Source organism: Aedes albopictus, chromosome 2, assembly GCF_035046485.1.
Source record: "Aedes albopictus strain Foshan chromosome 2, AalbF5, whole genome shotgun sequence".
Classification (NCBI taxonomy): domain Eukaryota; kingdom Metazoa; phylum Arthropoda; class Insecta; order Diptera; family Culicidae; genus Aedes; species Aedes albopictus.
This window is the reverse complement of record NC_085137.1, coordinates 71614686-71638129: the sequence shown is the minus strand read 5'-3', so window position 1 is coordinate 71638129 and position 23444 is coordinate 71614686. Positions and strand designations below refer to the sequence as shown.

Below are 23444 nucleotides of genomic sequence, written 5' to 3'. Positions count from 1 at the left end.
TTAGCTAATAATAAATGAGACCTCCCAGGGCGCGGCGAGTGACAGGACTTGTACCGGGAGAAACGTTCTTGCATATATTTGATAAGCGAAACGAATGAATTGCAGCAATTCCGACAGCAGAAAATGAGGACGTAATTCAAACAATCCAACAACATCATCGTCAGCCAGCATCGTTGACATCATCTTGTGATTGCAGAATCGTACTGTCACAAGTGGTGTAGTGCCATTGCTACTAATAATCATTCGTCGCCATCGAGGTTGTGGCTGTTGTGGTACTCGCGTTCCAATAATACTGTACCAGGAATTATTACAATCTCGAAATTATGCATACGGCGCCGGCCGCAAAGCGGAGCGATAAGAGTCCCATGATGATGATATCGCTGAGAAGAGCGAAACCAACAAGCTCCATCTTTATATCTGCTATTGGGGTGGTTTGAAACATTGTTTTTGATTCACACCGCTTGCTCATTGGATTTTGAGTCACTTCTCAAACATTGGAGTTCATTCGCCCCGTATCTTCCACGAATAGACATCAACTGATCTGGTGATGTAACCAGTAAGTTTATGGGAGTCTATCCATGAAACAGTGATAACAACAGCACAAGCATCAACGCCCACGTAATGGTTGGTACAAAGAGGGGTGACGAATCAGAAAAATGCCGCCAGGTGTCGAGCATGCTAGTAGCCGGCACCCGGCTCAACAGAGCAGAAGAGAAATGTATGCAACGCACAAAGAAACGGCAGCACAAAGAGTGTGATTGCTAGAACGCCTGAAAGCATGGATCGGCATGATATGCGGAGGTTGTATGAAGCTGTCGATGGTACGCAGTAGAAGACTGCGCCTGTGCCCGCTTATGACCTATATCCTATGACCGCAAAGAAAAAATGCTGACAGACAAAACAATATTGTCAGGCAGGTGGAAGCAGCATTTTAAAGATTTGTTGAATGGATAATGACGGTCATGGACTACATCCAACATATGATGACGTTGAAAAAAAAAAACAATAAGGCTTCTGGAACTGAAATTCTGGTAGAACTCCTCAAAACCAATATGCATTGAACAATCCACCAGATACCCTTGACGATATGGTACGATTTGGAATTATCTAAAAGCTGGAGACACCATATGCCCATATGGAAAACTAGAAATATAGAAAACTAGAGCGTTCTAGTAAATAAAGAGATCATCCTACATAATCCCGCATACAAGATGCTGTTACGCGTTTTGTTCAGCAGACTGAGGCCACTTGAGGAGTCGGACATCGGCTAACTTACTTACCTTACCGATCAGGCTAAGGCCGGGGTGGCCTCTGCTGTACATAGTAGCCGCCTCCATTCCACTCGGTCCATGGCTGTTACTCTCCAGTTCCGCACTCAGCGCAGGGTCCGCAGATCATCCTCCACTTGGTCGACCCACCTAACTCGCTGCGCTCCACGTCTTCTAGTACCGGTCGGATGATTCTCGAGAACCATTTTAGTCGGGTTGCTATCCGACATCCTGATGACGTGACCCGCCCACCGCAGCCTCCCGATTTTCGCGGTGTGGACGATGGTTGGTTCTCTCAGCAGCTGATGCAGCTCGTGGTTCATTCACCTTCTCCAAGTCCCGTCTTCCATCTGCACTCCGCTGTAGATGGTACGCAACACCATCCGTTCGAAAACTCCAAGGGCGCGTTGGTCCTCTGCACGTAGAGTCCATGTTTCGTGCCCATAGAGGACGACTGGTCAGCGTTTGTAGATAGTTAAATTCGTGTTACGGCGAGCTTTATTCGATCGTAGAGCGGAGTCCAAAGTAAGCACGATTGCCTGCCACAATGCGCCTCTGAATTTCTCTGCTGGTGTCGTTGTCGGTGGTCACCAGTGAGCCCAAATACATGAATTCTTCAACCGCCTCGATTTCATAACCGTCGATATAAATTCGGGGTGGCGGGCGCAATGATTCCTCCATGGAGCCCTTGCCATTTCACTCTTTAGTCGGATGTACGTTTCCGCCATCGTTTCAAATTTACGAGCTATAATATCAATATCATCAGCGAAACCAAGCAACTAAACGGACTTCGTAAAAATCGTTCCGCTCATGTTTATCCCCGCTCTCCTTAACGCAATGTTGAACAGCAAGCACGAAAGACCATCACCTTGCCGTAACCCTCTCCCTCTGCGAGATTCGAAGGAACTCGAGAGTGTCCCTGATACTCGAACTACGCACATCACTCGATCCATCGTCGCCTTGATTAATCGTATCAGTTTATCCGAGAATCAGTATTCGTGCATAATCTGCAATAGCTATTCTCGATCGATTGTATCATACGCCGATTTGAAATCGATGAACAAGTGATGTGTGGGCACGTTGTATTCGCGGCACTTCTGCAACACCTGGCGGATGGCGAACATCTGGTCCGTTGTAGCGCGTTCACCCATAAATCCAGCCTGATATTGCCCCACGAACTCTCTTGTTATCTTCGATATATGGCGGCATAAAATTTGAGAGAGTATCTACAAGGCAGCACTCAGTAGTGTGATCGCGCGATAGTTCCCGCAATCCAACTTGTCGCCCTTTTTGTAGATGGGGCATTGGGGCATACGATACCTTCCATCCATTCCTCCGGTAATACTTCCTCCTCCCAAATCTTGGTAAAGACCCAGTGTAGTGCTCTCACCAGTGCTTCTCCACCGTATTTTGGAAGCTCGCTTGGTAGTTGATCTGCTCCAGCGGCTTTGTTGTTTTTCAACCGGCCAACCTCCTCCTCAATCTCTTGGAGGTCAGGGGCCGGAAGTCTTTCGTCCTGTGCACATACTCCTAGATCTGTTACCACGCCACCTTAGGTACTTGCAACGTCGCCATTGAGGTGCTCATCGTAATGCTGCCGCCACCTCTCGACCACCTCACGCTCGCTCGTGAGAATATTCCCGTGATTATCTCGGCACATGTCGGCTTGTGGCACAAAGCCTCTGCGCGAGCGGTTCAGCTTCTCGTAGAACTTTCCTGTATCCTTAGCGCGGTACAGCTCTTCCTTCGCTTCGCGATCTCGTTCTTCCTGCTGGCGCTTTTTCATCCGGAAGACTGAGTTCTGCCTGTTCCGCGCCTGTCTGTAACGTGCCTCATTCGCTCTCGGACGGTGTTGCAGTATTCTCACCCATGCCGCATTCTTCTCGTTTTTCAACTGTTCACATTCGCCGTCGTACCAGTCGTTACTGTGATTCGGAGTCGCGAAGCCCAGTGCTGTAGCTGAGGTACTACCTATGGCGGATCGGATGCCCCTTCAGCCATCTTCAAGTGTAGCTGCGCCAAGCTGCTCTTCCGTTGGTAGGGCCACTGCTAACTGCTGCGCGTAATCTTGAGCCACTTCTACGTTACGCAGCTGCTCGATGATGAGTCGCGGCGTTCGACTTCGACGCGTGGCGATAACTGTCGTTGGTTGGTTATATCCGAGAAGAATTTACCGTCGATTAGAACGTTAATCTTTGCGGGGGAAGAAGGTGTTTCGGACTACCATACCACGGGAGGCTGCAAAATTTACGCATCGCTAGCCGTTATCATTCGATACTGGGTGCAGGCTGTTTCGCCCGATTACCGGTCTGTACATTTCCTCCCTTCCTACCTGCGCGTTCATCTCGCCGACAACGATTTCCACGACACGCGGCGAGCAACCATCGTATGTTTGCTCTAACTGCGCGTTGAACGCTTCTTTCTCGTCATCGGGTCTCCCATCGTGTGGGCAGTGGACGTTGATGATGCTGTAGTTGAAGAAACGGCCCTTAACTCTCAACATGCATATCCTTGCGTTGATCGGCTGCCACCCGATCACACGTTGTCGCATCTTGCCCAACACTATAAATCCTGTTCCCAGTTCATTGGTGGTGCCACAGCTATGGTAGAAGGTAGCCGCTCGATGCCCGCTTTTCCACACTTTCTGTCCAGTCCAACAAAGTTCCTGCAACGCCACGATGTCGAAGTTGCGGGGGTGTAGTTCGTCGTAGATTATCCTGTCACATCCTGCGAAACCTAGTGACTTGCAATTCCATGTTCCAAGTTTAAAATCGTAGTCCTTATTTCGTCGCGTGGGTCTTTGCCGATTGTATCGAGTCGTATTTTCTCCTATGTTATTCGCAATGGGGATTTTTACGGGTGGCTTATTGGGCCTACGCCAACACTCCTGTCTCGCCGGAGGGCCATCGTGCCAGTTCTGTTTAACGTCCCAACCAACACTGGGACGACCACGCTGATGGGGCTACCACCTTCGATCTAGCTGGGCGTGGTGCAGCGTTTCTTACTCAGCCGCTGGATGCCAGAACAGACGCTGTTTGAGCCGCACCTCCTTGGTGAACAGACGCTCGTATCGTACTTCCTCAATCTAGCTGAAATCAGAAGGACAACAGTGCCCAGGCTGCACTACCAGCTAATCACACAACTCTTAGCTGGCGGTCTTTGTCATCGCTTGACCAGTGGAAGCATGAGGTAGGAACTTGTGAGGACCAGAGCTATATTGGACGCTCTCCTTATCGACTCACCGTTTTGCAGCTCGTCGATATGTGTTAAGCGTAGTCTAATGTGTAAAAGCTAATGAAAATGACAAATTAAATTACAGATTCCTTGAGGAAGTACCAATAAGGATCGAAACGTTGGAAGAAGAAAACAATTAGTTGTTTTTGATCCCCGAAAAGACTGAGACGCCAAAAACTACCCTAAAGGAAATTCAAAATCAAATATAAACACAGTCGGATGTCTATTGGAATGGTACCTCTACTATTTGTTCAGTAAATTTATCAGTTATTTTGTTAACATTTTTTTATTTGTGTTGTTTAACATTTGCTAATTCTACACTAAATTTTGTTAATAGTTTTGCTAACTATTTTTGCCAAAGACTTTGCAATCTAGACTAAACCACCTATTGTTGTACTGCTTGAAAACTCGTGCAATATTTGGCAAATTTTCAGGCCGTGCAACAATTGGCGATTTACCCTACAATAAATTTTACTAAAATTTTCTTGATGATACAGGAAAACAAAACAAGAATGTGTTGCATATTAAACTTTTTTCTTTAATTTTCTATCTTCAAAGACTGTCTTAACAATGGAAAAAATGAAACAGTATCGTTAAAATCTACGGTATTTCGCTATTGCAAAACAGTTCACTTCATTTGTTCAGTTTACATCCATCACTTACCGTTTCCTAACCAAACGGGCGCTAAGCGAACCGTTTTTCATATCTGGCCACTAATTATTCCGCTTCCCACAATTCAAGCAAGGCACAAGATTTCATTTACCTACTTCTCACAGCAGCGCAATCAGCTGGGCCTACACCAACAACGTTATTGCCGGTGGCGGTGGGCAGGCAGAGACATCAACGCAACAAATTGCGTTCACGACCCCTCCATGGCCGGTGACCCAACCAACACTAACAGCCAACAACACTTCACCCCCATCAACTAGCGCGCGAATAGCGCGTAAACATGGGGGCCCATTCAAATAACGTTTTCCATTTTTTTCGCCGATCATCTTGAGAAAATAATCTAGAGGCAACAGAACAGCCGGTTGGGCGCGTCTAAAACTCTCGGTAGCACCCCCGTATTTACGACGACGACGGCGGCGATGATGACTGGTGTACTGCCTCCTCTCGCAAAGAGAACCATTTGTATCAATTTAATTGAAAAAGTGCTCCGCGCGGCAATAGAGCGACCCGGCCTACCTAGCGAGCTAGCTTGCCTTGGATGAATGAAGCAAGCGAGATAGAGACAACATCTTCGCGAACAAAATAGGCTTAATTGAAAAATCAACATAACCTTTCGCAATCAAACTTCAGTCAGCCCGTCCGGTCAGTGTCGTCTCTGGAGAAGAAAATTCTGAACTTTAGGTAACTGTCTATTTCAAAGAATGATATGGAGACTCCATCAAGCAAGCAAAGTACACATCTATTACGGTAATAAAGCTGATTCAGTTCAGTGGGGAATTCTACGAACCGGCGAAGTCTCTTAATTATTGCCGGAGCCTCGTAACAGCCTCGCCGGTGATGACGAATATCATGTGTGACTTTCAACATCTCGCTGACTTCCAGACCTCTACATGAATCACCCCGGCTGAGCAGGTGACTGTTTCAACAAGTTGTCATTCAGTTCAAGGACTTCAAACGGTGCCTAGTTAACGAATGCATTGCTATGCTACTTCGACATACAAAACACAAGTTAAGACTCATTTTTATATGGAAATAAGTGTCTTTATATTTATTTGAATCTGAAAAGTCGATATAAACGTTTTCATGGATGATGATTTATATTTCTAGCCAAAATTCTAGTTATTTTAAGGTTGCAGACAAAACTCCATAACAATCGAATCGCTAGAAAAAGAGATTTTGATCCCTAAACATGATTATTTTGTATGTGTTACGATGCGGATCTCCTCCACGGTGGCATTGTGGCCGATGAGGCAATTACTCGTGGTCCATCAGCGAACCACGCCACCGATAGCCACACACTACCACGCGAAGAATAAAATGACCAACGGATGACCAGACAACAACAAACGATAGGATACCTCGAACAAAAGATTGAAAACCGAAAGTCATGCTGTAAAGCCAATAGAGTTGACGAAATTAATTTTCCCTAAAATATAATTGAATTCCTACTAAATATATAGTTCTGTGCTTAAATCTAGTTAAAAGTAAAGTTCAGAAGTGAATTTGAGCCTAAACTATAGTATATCGTTAGAGTTAATAGATTGCCAACTGAACTGTAGTGGAGATAGAGCCAGGGTAAATATGCAAAGATCTAGCATGTTTGTTAAAAATACTTATAAAAACCATCCTTAATCTAGACTTAATAATTTCATGCAGAAGGCAAATACACAGTGGCCCAAAGTGTAGATTCGTGATCCAATTTCGAAAGGTGTTTCACCAAAAATTGTAAGTGGAAAAATAGAGAATTTGGAAATGTTAATAATAAAACTTAAATTGCAGCTTATAGCTAACCACACCAAAAACTGGTTTGCTTATAGATTTGGGAAAACATCCGTACAGTATGGAAAACGGCTTTGTCTTAATACTTATTTATCGCACTGTATAATGACTGTTTTGCAAAACTGTTCAAATTTGTTGTTGGACCTGCAAACAGTGAAGCAAAAAATACCACCTCGAAACAATTCGGACATAGGGAAACCCGCCCAGCTCGGATTGAATAATCCTCAGAAGTCAACGATCCATTTGATCATCAAAAAGCAACTGCCATTACAAATGGATGGGCATTAAACAAGTGGCGGACCGGCAATTGCCAGTTACAGCAACCGGCGGCGGCCGCGAGGCTTATTTCATTTGCATTTGATGACTCTCGGTGAGCTGGGTTTGGCTTTGGCAATGAAATTGCAGCGCTACCGCCCGCCGGCCGTATTGCCGTATGTATCTTTCACAGAATCATCAAAGTTGCACCACCACCACTCAAGATGATCGCACACAGTTGGTTGGTGATCATGACGCTGCTGATGGGTAATTGAAGGTAGCATATAGAGATGACGAGACGACCGGCCTCGCGGTGGTGATGATGTTGATACAAATTATTTAATTGAAATTACGATTTGTTGTCGTTGGTCTGGTCTGGTCTGGTCTTGTTGGCCGCCGCGCGATTGAATTGGCCTGCATCGTTTGTTGATAGTAAACAGCATCGTTGGATGGAGCGCAGTGATTGCTACTTGCTGCTGATGCGTTCTCAGGGTAGCGTAACATTAAATGACTGATTTAGGTCATCTGCAACTGATGTCAATAACTTGTCCGGCTTATTGATAGCAAAAACAACGTTAGTTATCGATTATGGGATTGGTATAGTAGCTCGCTTCTAATTCGTATGCAGAAGGTTTCATTCCTGTCTATTTACCTTATCTCTCTTTCCTACATCTCAGGCCGTCGCAGGCATCGCTGGAATCAGAAACTAGAAACTCCTACAACCATGCATATGAAGTTTTTTTTTCTGGCAGCTGATGATCATTTTTAGTGTAGAATCATGAATAACCTGATGAACAGTTAGCAAGAAAACAGTCTCAGACCATATCTGAACCGGTAGTGTTCCGGAACCGGTCCGGGTGTCTCGCCGGAAGTGACCAAATATAAAAGTGAACCAAATCCATGCATGCGACACATCAAATTGCGGCAATTTTGATAACCCGATGGACAGTTAGCAAGAAAAAGTCTCAGACCATATCTAAACCGGTTGTGTTCCGGAACCGGTTCCGGATGTCCCGCCGAAAGTGGCCAAATATAAATGTGAACCAAATCCATGCATGCGACACATCAAACTGCGGCATTTTCGATAACCTGATGAGCAGTTAGGAATAAAACAGTCTCAGACCATATCTGAACTGGTAGTGTTTCGGAACCGGTTCCGGGTGTTCCGCCGGAAGTGGCCGTATATAAAAGTTGACAAAACTTTTGTATGCGGCACATCAAATCACGGCTTTTTCGACAACTTGATGACCGGTTATTGAGGAAGTAGGCTAAGACCACATTATGAACTGTCAGTAGTGCCGAAACTAGTTCCGGGTTTCCCTCCGGAAGCGGCTAAATATAAAATTGAACCAAACCCATGGCTTTTTTGATAAACTAATAAACTTTAGCAAGCAAATAGGCTCCGACTATTTAAGAGACTATCAGTAGTATTCCGCAACCGGTTCCAGGGAAGTGACACCAAACTCATGCATGCGATAGCTCAAATCACGGCTTTTAGGCAACATGATGAACAGTTGCAAGAAAATATACGCAAGCCATATCAGTGTGTTACGGAACCGATTACGGGTGTCCCACCAGAAATGGTCAAATGTAAAAGAGAACCAATGCATGCGGATGCGACATATCAATGACTTATTCAGTACCAAGAAAAACGGTTAACCAACAAATAATCTCAGACCATATTTGGAAGAACCGATAGTGTTCCAGAACTGGTGACAAGACGAGTAACGCGTCGGAAGTAGTAAAATAAAGAAGGGAACTAAACCATAGCGGCGTTTTTGATAATCTGATGAACGATCAATAAGAAAATAGTCTCGGGCCACATCTAGAACTTTTTTTTTTTTTTTTTTTTTTTTTCATAGTGATTACGGCGGTAGCACACTGTGCTGATGTTCTACACCGCACCCTTTCCCAACGTTTGCTTCTATGAGCCTCTATTTTTGTTTCAACACACAGAAGTACGTAGGCATATCGTGGCCCAAGTCGACACTGTTTTGGCCTGCGTTGAACAAAAATAGTTTTAATAAAAGTTTCCCATTTATTGCCGTTTTCACTATGTGTTTTTGTATGCCGGACCGCGTTGAAAAGCTAATCAAGAGTATTGTGTTATTCGATGCTGTGCATGCATTGCTCCTGTATTTGATGAGTATCGCAGCATTATCGATCGCGTTCGCCACTGTCTCGCGCGGGAGCAAAAACAATAGATACGCGGGTGTTTAGTGTTTAGTATTGTGTTGTTCCTGTGTCTGTAAGTGATGAGCATCGCAGCATAATCGATCGCGTCCGCCATTATCTCGCGCGGAAAAAAATATATATACATATTTTTGCTAGGTTTCTAGCTGCACTCTGAATAGAGTTGAAACCTCTACATTAGACCTGAAGATACGAAAAGAGTACGTAATCTTTCAGAAGCAGTTTGCCAGACGTACGCAGAAAATGACATTCATTAAGACACTGTTGCAAACTGTCTCAGAAAGTTACGGTAGAAGATTGGCAAGTTTTCAATTGGTCAGTCAGTCAGGAATTGCCTATGTAGTGTAATGGTCACGTTAAGTCAGTTGTCGTATGTTTGTTTTTTTTATCTCATCGAATCAGTCGAACCCCGTATGTTAAAATATAGTCGATCCTGTGTTAAATTGTTTTCTTGATTTCGCTAATCGTTTCCTATTTCTCTGTGTTCATCTTTTGTGTCCTTACATTGTCATCGGTCCAAAACCCACAGAAACATGTAACTGAACTTCTCTTATTTTTCTGTTGTGTCATAATACCATCTAAGAGATAAACATACGCCAAATTGGTCAGTTGATTGCAATAAAATTTTAAAATAATAAAGATTGCTTGTCTATTATGTATTCATCCCACAATAAATATGAAAAATATTCGAATTCGTTCAATTGTCCTATCGGTCCTACCTAGATAAACCATGTCATTTTCTCAAGTGTAGCCTAGAAATGTCAACCTAATCATACACATGTAACGTTGTTCAGTTAATAAAAGCAGTCAGTTTTTGTCCAAAATGTCTCGTCGAACGCATTGACGTCAACAATGCGTTCAAGTGTTCGCACGTTAGCTTCGAATCTATCAGCACAATTAAGTGCTGCAAATCTCCTTCCCACTATTAGTTCTTCGGTCGATTTTAATTGATTTATTTAAAGAAAATATGACCAACTAATATTGTAAACATTCGAAAAAGCGACTATGACATCAATAAATTACTAATCAAAATCAACCGAGAAACGTGGGAAATAGAGCCCAAACAACATTTTGAAGTCAGCTGGCTGTAAAAGGTTCCAAAACCTGTCACAAATCCTATAATACTTTTATTAGGATTTGTAACGATCATCAAAACCTTCTCAAATCCAACCGACTTGGAACTATTGCTTGGGAATAGACTCTAATGAGCCCCGGCGGATCCTCCATGTTTATCGAGCATGTCTGATGCATATGATCAGCCATACTCCATCTGCAGCAGCCGGTTCGTGATGAACCGTTGGAGGCGCATTAAAGTGTTAAAAAGGTGATATGTTTCACTAGAGAACACTAAATACATTACAATAATCAAAATGAAACTCCTTCACTTTAATACCGTCAACCCCTGCGAACTTGGCCAGTCTCGGGCCACATCTAGAACTTGTAATAATATTTCGGAATCGGTTGCGGGTGTTCCATCGGAAGTGATTTAATAGAAGTGAACCAAAATCATGCATGTTGGGCAGCAAACTGAGCATCTCTAGATGAACCAATATTATCACCTTTTGTATGTGGATCAAAATAAATTGTGTGTAGTTTTAGGGAGTTGTGATCGATACGTACAGCAGAGCAGTTGTCTGTTGCTACGATTAAAGAATTGGATTGTGAGATGTTCGCTTTTTCAATGCTATATCCGAAATCAAAGTCCTGGCTAATATGGTTTTAATTACCCGGAATACGACATGCATGCGATACATAAAATCGCGACTTTTTCAAAAATTTGCCGAACGGTTAGCAGGAAAATAGCCTCAGATCACATTAATTTTCGGCTTTTCAGATAACCCGATGAACAGTTGACAAAAACATAATCTCAGACCATATTTGAGGCAACCGGAATCGGTTCCAGGTGTGCCGCCGGAAGAGGCTAAACGTAAAATTTAACAAAACCCATGCAAGCTGCACATCAAATAGCGGAATTTAGGCCGTTACAAATATTTATTTAACTTTTTGTCCCACCACTCTTTGGCTGGTCGAGGGGGGGGGGGATAAAAATAATAAAGCATTTAATCTGAAAAATATTTAAAACTCATCGGATTTGTTGAAGAATTTTCACCAAACCCCGAAATATTGATAAATATTTTTTCAAATGCCCCCTCAAAATGCAAAATCCAGCCAAAATGTTTTGAAGGGGGGGAAAGACAAAAAGTCAAAATATAATTTGTATCAGCCTTAAAGGTCAAAGCGATAAATCAAATTGTGGCTTTTGTGATAGCATTTAAACGTTGGGTAAGATTATGTAAGTGAAGAAATGGTCAAAGTCTTCATATGTGCAAGAGAACAAAATCGTGACCAAAGCGATCTCTTCAAATCACACCATTTCAGATTCCTGCGGTGAAAATGTATAGTACGATGGATCAACGTTTTATGGAAAAAATATAATTTAATCGCATCAACACCTTATCCAGTTTTTCAATCTTCAATCTCCTTATGCTTCTAAAATTATAGCTCACAATTTCGGTGCGGCTGGTTGAGCCCTCACTCTTTTTATTGCGATTAAAATATGAATGGAAAATTTACATTTTCTGCATTTTCTCGTAGTAAGGTCAAAATTCACATGAATCATGTACCCAATGATAATAAAACATAGCCTAAAGTGTGCTGAAATAAACATTGGCGAAGATCACAAAGTGATCTGTGATTGTGAATAAAGTTAGCCTTCATCATGCATTAGCTGACGCTCACCCCGCTGCCGTAGTGGATGGAATGGGGTCATGATGACTCCAGTACACGACTAGGGTTAAGGTGGTCAAGCAGTCAACTGAGAGGGCTGATATTTTTCAGCTCTGTTTTGCTGTTGAACATTACATTGGAATATGTATCATCAATAAGTTTCGAAAATCGATGATAGCTTTGTTAAATTTGTTGCTTTTCTATATGAAGTGTTTTCAGGATTCAGGAACATTTTGGCTAACGTTGACGAAAAGTTCATGAGTACATATTCGACGAGAAAGGCACTATCACCACTAGGTGGATTAATCTGGTTTTTTTCTATTCTTAAGCAGAGTCGCTCACTTCACACATCTAATTATCCGTAATGAATGCTCCGATTGAGCGGAATTTTTTACTGTAACTCGCCTTCACAAACGTTGAGAAAGAATTTTTAGATTGTTTTTTCTTATATATATTAATATACAGTTCTTCATATATTTTTTGGAAATTTTGCTAAAATTTAAGGAGATCGTCCCTAAAACTCGTTAATATCTTGAATTTTATCTATCTGACGCAGAACCTGCATTCAGATGATCGAATGCTATTGTATTCAGCTTTATTTTTATGGAAAAATATTTAAAATTGGTTGAACAAATCTCAAGATATTTGAGTTTTAGTAAATTTCATATTTGGAAAAGTTGTAAAACTCGATATTGAGCTAAAACTCAAAAACTGCTCTACTTAAAATTTTTTGAAGCACCGTTTCAAAATCAGCGCTGAATTGTGCTTAAAAAATTTTGGTCGCTGACAGAAGTTCACGACTTTCGTTTTATTTTGTGAACTAGTGTAATCATTTTTCACTAGGTGCAATGATATATGCGAATAACACAATGACATTTTTATGGCATTTCCTACCACTAGTGAAGATATTGCTGTGTGCGTTCAAGATGCAAACGGTGCCCAAATGCGCTTCAAACGCGGTAACATATGTTACCAAAGGCAACGTAGCATCCATAGTCAATATCACCGCCAACCTAGGATTCGAAAGCTCCCACTGACATCGGGTTACTTGTTAGAAAATCTTACCGCATTTGGTGCTCCCGCATTTGATATTTGCATTTTGAATGCACACAGCAATATATGCTTCGAGTGACCTTATCCTGGAAAAGTTTCTGATAGAATTTCTGGATCATCTTCTAATTAATTTCTTGACTTAATCTCTGGTCTATTTTCTGGTGGGAGATCAGCACGAGTTAATGGTGAAAATGGAGCCATCTACCACGCTTTACTTTCCTTCTAAAAAAAGAATTCACCATTTGCGAGTTTTTCGGGAGTGGGATTAGATCTCAGGTCGTCAGCATGATAGTCACGTGCTCTAACCAGGGTTGTGCTGTTTTGTTCTACGCCTTGCATTCATATTCATAGGGCGTGCTATGTTTGTGTTTGTTGCGCCATTCAATACTACTTAACAAATTGACCTTCATCCTGGCCCTTTCAGATGAGAGTAACCCAGCAGTGAGTGGCATAGCTCTGCGTCGGAACGACCGTTAACAAGCGTTCGGCTGTCCAGGAGATATGCAAAGAAAGAGCGTGACGGCGGCAGCCACCGTATCAATGCGTTCGTCTCGAATGTGTTCGTTAGCGACATAGAGACGGTCGGCTCTAGCGTTGATGGAGGAAGAAGGGCAATGTTGATGTTGCGGCTTTTTTGTGTTATAATGGTGATAATGCACAAGACTGGTACACCAGGTCCGCTCCTCTCTGGAGCCACCTATAAATAAACGTGTTCCGGTGGGTATCGAAACCACAACTCTCAATTTGCTATACGGGCACTTATTATTAGCTTAGAGGCAATTGACGTCTGGCGTAGAACTGAAGTCGATCCTACTGTTCATAACTATGAAGGAAGATGAAGCTGGACACGCTGTTTTTTCTTACGGGGTTTCTTAAGAACGTATGAGCGAGCATGAGCATTGGTGACCGTACACTTCGTAGTTGCTACTCCGTGATTGACCCGAGCTAGCAAAATTTCACGTACACGTTTCGAGAATTCAAACATTCCTCTCCTCTTCTTGGCGTAACGTCCTCACTGGGACAAAGCCTGCTTCTCAGCTTAGTGTTCTATGAGCACTTCCACAGTTATTAACTGAGAGCTTCCTCTGCCAATGACCATTTTGCATGTGTATATCGTGTGGCAGGCACGAAGATACTCTATGCCCAAGGAAGTCAAGGAAATTTCCTTTACGAAAAGATCCTGGACCGACCGGGAATCGAACCCGTCACCCTCAGCATGGTCATGCTGAATACCCGTGCGTTTACCGCCTCGGCTATCTGGGCCCCCAGAATTCAAACATTATTGGGTCAATAATGGCGCTGGACACGTCCGTATGGTCAACCGGGGAAGGGAAGGAATGTTAGTTCGACAACCGTTGTTGCTACTAGAGGTTTTATGTACTTCCCTCCTTCATTTTCTTACGGAAAACCGCAAACAAAATCACCGTCGTAGTTCCGAATAGCACATGGTGTGCTTTTTCCACAATCAAAACAAAAAAACCGTACCGCCGTTGGGGGTGACAATGGGTCAGAGGGGCGAGATTGAGTCAAAACATTATCTGAAATATATCATCAAATATTGCGATCGAATCAAAAACTTTATGGTGCCATCCTCGTAATTGCCAGCAGTTTTTGTCGAAAAGTTTTAGTTAATTTTTGATAAATCATCGAAAAAATCTTAAAAATAAGTCCTTTTTAAAAATGCCTCTTTAAAGGTTCGATGAAGCTTCACACTTTTAGGTGAATTGATACTTTTTAAAATCTCAAACTCATAGGCATCTCATAATATATTTTTACTTTGTTGTTAATGCGGAACAAATTCGTTTCCCTTGACCCACAGTCACCCCCTCGAAGGGGTGAGAATGGGTCAATTTTCATACACTTGTAGTTTTAAGGAGAATTGACGAACTCCAAACAATTTAAGCATGCAATACCAAAGATCACATTCCAGTGATCAAAGAACTTTTTCATGCAAAGAAGCAAACGTTATTGAACAATGTATGTGAAAGTATGCATTTTTGACCCATTCCCACCCCCAACGCCGGTAGTTAGGATTCTGCGTTTGAATCTTTTTGGGTAAAATTAACCCAAAATTAGATTGCTCTCCCTCTCTTCACCTAACGATGTTGTAGACAATTTAAAAGAGATATATTGACCCAACAACGGGGTAGTATTTCTCTCAGTGGCTTTCCAGGAGGGCTTTCAAACAGTTTTGCCGAATTTTTAGCGAAATTTCTTTTCATTCAGAGAGTTTTTCGGGATTTACCTTGGATTTCAATGTTCCTCTTGCGACTTCCCCTGTAGATCTTCCCTAGATTTCCCCCAGAGTTACTACTGGAGTTATTTCTGAAGAGATCCTCCGAGGATTTCTTCAAGTGTATTTCACAGGAGTTTTACCCGGAATACTACCGACGTCCTTCAAGAAAATTTCGTGAACTTTCTCCCGGAGTTTTTCCAGGATCTTCAGGGATTTATTCTTCTTCTTCTTCTCGCGCGATTTATCCTGGAGTTTTCAGTGAGGTTTCTATCGGAGATTCTTCCAAGGTTTCTCTTAGAAGCTTTTCACCGGTTTCTCCTGTGGAGTCTCTCAGAATTTTACTGGAATTATCCCCTGAACTTTCTCACAAGATTTTTGCCACGGTTTCTTCCGGAGTTTCTTTTGGAATTTCTCAGCGGGTGTATTACTGAAATTTCCCGGGATTTTTACGATATTTTTGCAGCAGTTTTTCTTTACGGTTTCTTTTAGAGGTTTCTGTAGGCTTTTCCCCCTAGTTGTTTACAAGATTTCTTATAGCGAATCTCCTGAGATTTTCTTAATCCGAGATTACTCCCAAAGTTGTTCCCTATCGTAAATTATCCCAAGACTCCAGGTGTTCCTTTTGGGATTTCTTCAATGGTGGCTCCATCGAACTCCATCCATTTTCTTGCAGGAATTTGCAGGAGCTTGTTTCCTGGATAACCTACGAAGTTCTTTGTGATGAGTTTCCGGATGTGATGAACATCGGGTGAAATGCAGGGTAAATCTTTTGAGAAACTCCGCAAAGGCGTGTTGGAGAAACATCGAGAGGAACTTCTATAGAAATCCTGAGAAACATTATCATATCTTGTAAATAAAAAGTCTGGGAGTAATCCTGGGAGGAAACTGAGCAATTTTAAAGAGGAACTCAAGGAGGGAACAGCAGTCAAAAAGCCATCCCGGAAAACTGCTAAGATAATTTTTTGAAGCAACTTAGGATAAATTTTGGAAGGATTTCCTAGAAAACCTATATACACCCAATGATAAGCACCTGCTAAAATCCTCAAGGAAACATCTGTATTTCTGTCTCAGAAACAACTTTCAAAAGTCGGGAAAGCAGCATAAAAAAACTCGAACGAATCCCAGGTTGCAAAAATGGATATAAAGCCCTCTTGATGTTATCTCGAGAGACAATGATGGAGAAACCCATTTGATACAAAGTTTGCCGAACATTTTGGCAGAACTCGCAGAACAGTTACTGTTACATTCCATTTAGTCTATTCAAAAATTTCGTTGGAAACTCATTCAAAAGGTGTTTTTTATCTAATTTCCGTCTAACTTAGCAACGATTAACATTTATCGAGTTTATTTTTGCATCTCGCCTAATGCCTCATGGCCAATCTGGTATCATTTACTAATTCATAAATTAGCTTTCATATCATGTAAGAATATTGTGAAACAACTATAATTTCACCAAAATAATGAGATTGAATAATTGTCCCTCGTATTCTTTTTCCGTCAAGTCCACTTCTATTTCGGGCACAACCTGAATTCAAATCCCGGCACACCTTCTACGTAGCACTATGGTAAATAGGATGGTCAAAAATTGTGATTTGACCGCAGTCGGTCAAATTCTTCACAATCCAAATCAAATCATATGTTCGGAGTTCTTTTGAGTAGAAAGCTTTTCATTTGAGATAGACGTAATTTCTGAATAATGACCAAAATGTGGAGCGGACCGGGTGTGATGGTTAGAACACTTGACTATCACGCCGAGGACCAGGGATCGAATCCCACTCCCGACAAACTTGCGAAATGTAAGTTCTTCCTTCGGAAGGGAAGTAAAACGTGGGTCCCGAGATGAACTAGCAAAGGCCTAAAAATCACGATAATACAGATAAGAAAAAAATGCCCAAAATATTTCAATTGATATTTTCACCCACCAGTGCATACAGTGCAACGAAGAAATCTTTCTCTGTGGGTGTGAAATACGATGTTTCGTATGCAGAAAATGCACTTACACATATGCTGACATACACCCTAGACGAGGACAGCTTGTTGTGTACACTTTACCGACGGATAAAAAGTGATTTATTTAATTATTTGAACAGCTTTTGCTGCATTCTGCAGCGGTTAAATTCAAGTTTGAAGTGAGACAGAGCTTTTGTGGGGTGTGAATTGAAGGTTCAATATTGGTGAATTGGTTCAATAAGTGAATCTGACGAAATGAAGATTGAACGGTGATGAAGAACGAATTCAGCCAGCTGCTGCTTTGGTGCGGTTGCCTTCGGCATACACAAAACGAAGAAAATTGTCAACTCGTAAGTGAAGTGCAATTGCAACGTAAAATTTACCGTAATTTTTCGATTTCCAGTGCTATAGGGTCTGGTTATCGATTGTCTACATAATTTTGCTACCATTTTTTTTCGAATTTGTGGCTATATAGCTAATCCCCGTCATATTAGTAGAAAAATAGCCAAAAATTACAGATATTCCAGCTTATTTTTGCCAATGACTCATCAAATGGCAAAGGTAAGTTGGAATATATATAATTTTTAGCTATTTTCCGATGTATATGACGGGAATTAGCGCATTTGACGAAGTATATTTCTACCCTAAGCCACAAATACATCTCAATTTTCCTTATATATATGTTCAGTCGCTACATATTTAAATTTTTCTTCCCCTATTCTATTCTTTGTGTTGTTACATATTGGTTTTTGCTCTTAAACTTATTTTTGCCAACGCATTGCTAAAAATAAAACAGCCGAATCAACGCTTGGAAAGCTTTTCTCCCTTGTCGGTTTTACCTGACTGGAGATCGAGACAAATCACAATCCCATGCCAGCCAGTCCGGACGAACTGGATGTCTCTATGAGTATCTAAAAATCACCTCTCCTAACAATCCAGTCACGAACAACAACGGTTGCCACATTTTTAAGATGATTTGATTTGCATGTCGCAAGCTCACAGTCAGTCAGTGGGCAGAGGAGCAAAGCGTGCGTGACTACACCGGGAAGTGCAAATCCTACGCCATCTTCGTATTCTGGCGGGGTGGCTAACCTCCGGATCCGCCCTCTCGCGCCGCCGGTAACAATCGGTCGATCCGCACGCCAAGTGACAACGGTGACGACGCTATCAGTTACACATCATAACGGGTTGGCGCGACCACGACATCGAGCAAACAGCATCAACTGATTAGGGTGGCCAAACTCTTGCTGAATTTTGGCAACGTTTTACTGAATATAAGCACAACGTTGTTTATTATCAGTGCAAATAGCTGAGTATTTGATCTGAAAACATTGGAGGCCATCGGCAAAATTACCAACGAAAAAGTTGCGTGCTCGCCGACTATTCAAGAGTACTATGGGAGGAAAGAAAATTTCCGAGCTTTCTTATATTTTTTATCACAATTAACTGTCTCATTGTGCAATATTTTATTGGGGCACTTAAAAAAAATATATTGATCATTCGCATCCCAAACTACTCTGTGTGAATTATTTCGATTCATAACGAGAACCTAAGGCAAGACATTACATGGCGACCGTGACAAGACCATGAATGATGAAATTTCTGGAACATTTTATTTTATTTTATTTTATTTTTATTTTGTTTTAGAATCAAACCTAGGCAAGGCCACCTCTTATTTTTGTGTGACCATTTCTACATGAGAATGAATTACCCTACCCTAATTTTGATGGCGGAATGTGCTGGTGACGCGGTTGGGTTGTAGGTAATATTGTTACGGCGCGCGTGAGCAATCAAATTTCCACCTTTTACGACTGCCATTTGTGATAGTGAGATGTGATGGCGGGCAGGGTTCAAAAGAAGGCGTTCGTGGGTGTCTGTCGTCAGATATATACAGGGGGTGGCCGAAATGTTAGGGACAGGCAACTTTTTTTCTCTCACAAAAAAGTTCAACGTGCTGTAACTTTTCACTATTTTTTAGACAACTTATTTTTGAACTTTTTTTTTGTTTATAGACGCTTTAACCACTTTGGTCATTCGCGTCTGAATTTTTGAACTGTCATATCTGGGAAACCAATGAGCCGAATTGAATGAAATTTTGAACGTTGAAAAAAGTTATGATGGATTGACACTATTTGGATCTTTCTCAAAAAAAATATTTTTTTTACATCAATGTCATTACATTTAAGTTTCGATATCTAAAGATTTTCTGCTTCTGTTCTCAAGATATCTATAATAAGATACATTAGAGCCTATTTTGATTAAAGGAAGAACACATTTAGTAATTTGTCGTCAATATCGTATCAATATATGGTTGATAAACGTTCAAAATTTCATTCAATTCGGTTCACTCTGGTTACCGAGATATCATAGTGTTTTACCAGAACGATTCAAACTTCGCGAAAGATTAACCAATCGAGCTAAAATTTGTACCGTGAACCGGGTCAAATTGATCTTCGGGTCGAAATTGATCACACGTTTTTTTGATTAGGTTTAGCATATTTTAAGTAATTTTCTTTCAACTATCATGCAGTTGGGTACTAAACGATATTTGCTTGAAAACTCACATGTAACACCACCGCCCGGTGTTGTCGTAGAAAATTGAGAGTTTTGCCATATGAATGAAGCGATAGGGTTGAATCTTGTTTCACCGCTCAGTTCGCAGAGGATCAAATATGAAACAGGCGGTGTGTGGTACCTATTGAACCTATCCGTAAAAAATTGTTGAATCACGTGCCCGGCAGATGAATTTGCGTACGTTCTGCTGCGCACAGTCGCTCTTCTTTTCCATTACCGGGTAGGGTTGCTTTAATAGGGTAAAATGTCGTTTCCACGGGATTTTCCAAAGCAGTACCCTCCAATTAATTTGTGCTACGTCCTCCATAGCGCAGTGATATATGGGATTAAAAGATCTGAAAAGCTCGAGTGTTCGTAGCCGCGGCATGGTGGCAGAGCAGTGCAGTGCAGTACAAATTGCACATGAGAGCAAACATCATATTGGATTGTGGGCTGTGTTGTTGGCTCGTGGGTGGGTGGAATACGATAACGATAAGCCAAAACAGCTGCGATAGCAGACCGTATATCGGCGTTGTTGGTGGCGTCGTCGGTGTTGGCGTCGGCGGCGGCGACGAAACGCGCGCTTGAGCCAATGACGACCACTGCGACGACGCTTCGATGCGATAAGATTCAAGAGAGGCGGAATTGCCCCATAGCTCTGGGGAAAGGTGCGTCTAGGAATGCGATGAGTAAAGTTTTGCTTGTTTAGGGTAATAGTTTAACGTGGAATTAGTCATACGCAAATGTGACGTACGCACGACGGAAGTGTTTTGATACGAGGGAAGATCCCCATTCGTTTGATTTAATGAGTCATTTTTATAACGTGTTTTGATAGACGTGCGTATTGCGATCTTTATTACGGCAGGCTTCATCTATACCTTGAAACATAGAAAATCTTGATGTTTCAGTTAAGATTTTACAGCATGATTTTTCATAGTTGAATTTTCCGTTATGGAAGCTTGGCAAAGTAAATCACCAAGCAATCTCGATTCAGTTAAATTCACGCTGCATTTTTGCAATGCATTCTTGTTGTTTAGTCAGATATACACCGCATTGTACCGTACGTGATTGTTAAAATCATCTGAAGGCCATAAACAAGGCTTTTCCAGTGTGCACGATTCCTATAATCGTGGGGAAAAGATTGCAGATTGTGCCTTATACCCACCGCACCGACCGACCGCACTCGTATGAAATTGTAATGACTTGGAGATAAATATGGGAAAACTACACTCACTGCTAATGGAAACAATGGCGCAGCTCGCTTGTTCTGAGTGGACCTGGACATATGTCATACGACGGATCAAGGCAATTCTACTCGCGTACCGATTCAACTCCAAATTGCCTTGTCTCCGTCTCTGTTCATTATACGGAATTTCGTGGATCCTTGCAACAATTTGGAATTCAAAACATCGTCGCCGGCACTCGGCAAGGTTTCGACCGGATCATTGCTGGCCACGGGCCATAGCAAGGCTCCGCGGGCTACACACGTGGCTCTCCACGTTTTCCTATCGTCGTCATTATCATATTCTGTCCATTACTGAACGTTCTCGTACTGTGGATCCGGTAATAATGGCGACAGCAATTGGACAGATTTCAAATTTGGATTCGATGGTTGACTGGGCCATCGACCGGTTGCCGGTTGTCCTAGACAACGTGTCGTCAATCGTTGCCGTTCCTAGCTGAGCTGCAACAGCGCACTTGCGAAGATGCTGTGTTGTGCTCCCGTGTAAGGAATGGTAACCTATTTAATGCGGCCTCGGAATACACATCATGGCATACAACAAACTGATTCATTTTGGTAAAACAGAGGAATGGTTTTCATGGAAACACTTATATCAGGGCTGGTAGCAGGAACTGATGGTCAAAATAGTTATTTTAGTGACCAAAATCTATGAAATAGTGACCAAATAGTGACTTTCAGATGGCAAAAAAAAGTGGCTAAATAGTGACTTTTGGCACAAAAATATGCTTAGTGAGGAAACATTATAGAACGAAATTGATTCAGAAAACCCTGTAACTCGCATGCGGTAACTCGCATAATGAAAATGTTCAAGAAAAACTTTCATCTTCCATTCCTAAAATTGTACAAAGCTGCATGTATTTACAATTTTATAGAATACATTGTGCAGAGCTAGATGAGCATGGCATGAAAATTCTGTCAAGAAAAAATAAATAAATTATGAAACTCTTGGAAAACTTGTTGGATGTTTTCTGTCATGAATTTCACCTTGATGGAAACTTAGATAGACAAATGCTTAAAAATGTGCGAATGGATTTAAATAAGAATTTTACAAATATGATTTGTAGAATATTTTTGCAAAAATTCTCTCAAAATAAAATAAAATGAATAACAGAAAATAATTAAGTAGTTTTGATGTAATACTTGAAATATTTCTCTACCCCCTTGGAAATTTTCAGAAAAATTACAAGAAGAAAACAACGGTTTTTTTTAATGGCCTATGAAAATGTAATAGAACTCTTAATTTCTTCAAAATGTCCCATATTTACTAATTTATTTGAATTGTCTCATAGTTTCTGGTTTAATTTTCATAAAATACAAGCATTCTGGGAGAAGTTGTTAATTTTATTTGGGGACTTAAAATAATGACCAAGCCACTAAATAGCGACTTGCTATTAGGCTTGCACTCTCATCGACGCATCATGGGGCGGCCCCATACAAAATATGTTTGCGTTAGTTTATAAAACTCTCCAAACTTTATGGAATTCAGTCTTCCAATATATATAAAAGTTGTTTCGAGACACACGTACAGTGATTGGATTCCATTGATGTTCTTTTTTAAGGCATATGTTTTAAAGATTTCTATAACAGTTTTACTACTTTTAGTTCTACATATGATCTAGGTCAGAGGTTCCCAAACTTTTTGCTATCGCGGCGCCCTTTAAAATTTCCAAAAATGTCGCGGCGCACCAAAGATTTTAAAAAGGTTTTTTTTTTAAATTATAAACAGCTTTCATTTTAAAATGTCAATGGCAAAATCGCGAAACACTTCTAATATCATGTTTTCTTAGAATTCAGAGAAAATTTGAAAAACTTTTTTTTAAATAAACTATCTCGAAGATGTTTGTAAGATTTCAAAAATCATGTTGATTTCATCAAGAGCAAAAAACTCAGATGTACAGGTAATACAAACTGCCAAAAATTCTAAAGCGTTTGCAATAATTAAATAATTCCAATTGAAATAAAATGACTTCACAAAACATGACAAAAGTTTCAATTTTTACGGAAATCGCAAAGCAACACTTTCAAACACTTTTATTTATTTTGGAAAATTTCGGCACATGAAGAGATTTTGAAGAACCTGTCAGGTGGACTTTGATTGAAATTTTTAGTTTCATAATTTTCGACTTTACCCTTTAAGGCTGGAGTGGCCATATAGTGATGGAACCGAGCATGGCAAACTTATTCAAAGTTAAGTGAGGTTGCGGCAGTACTGATGAAACAGTCCGGTTCAAAAAGGTTAAAGCTAGCTCTTCACAATGTCACAACGGCCAACCTGCATGCCGCT

The 23444-nt window shown here is 41.3% G+C and overlaps 1 protein-coding gene across 25 annotated transcripts in view; it reads right to left on the bottom strand.

Moving 5' to 3' along the window:
• LOC109416244 (phosphatidylinositol 4-phosphate 5-kinase type-1 alpha) overlaps positions 1-23444 on the bottom strand; it is a 207287-nt gene that overhangs the window by 70324 nt on the left and 113519 nt on the right. The window lies entirely within an intron of this gene.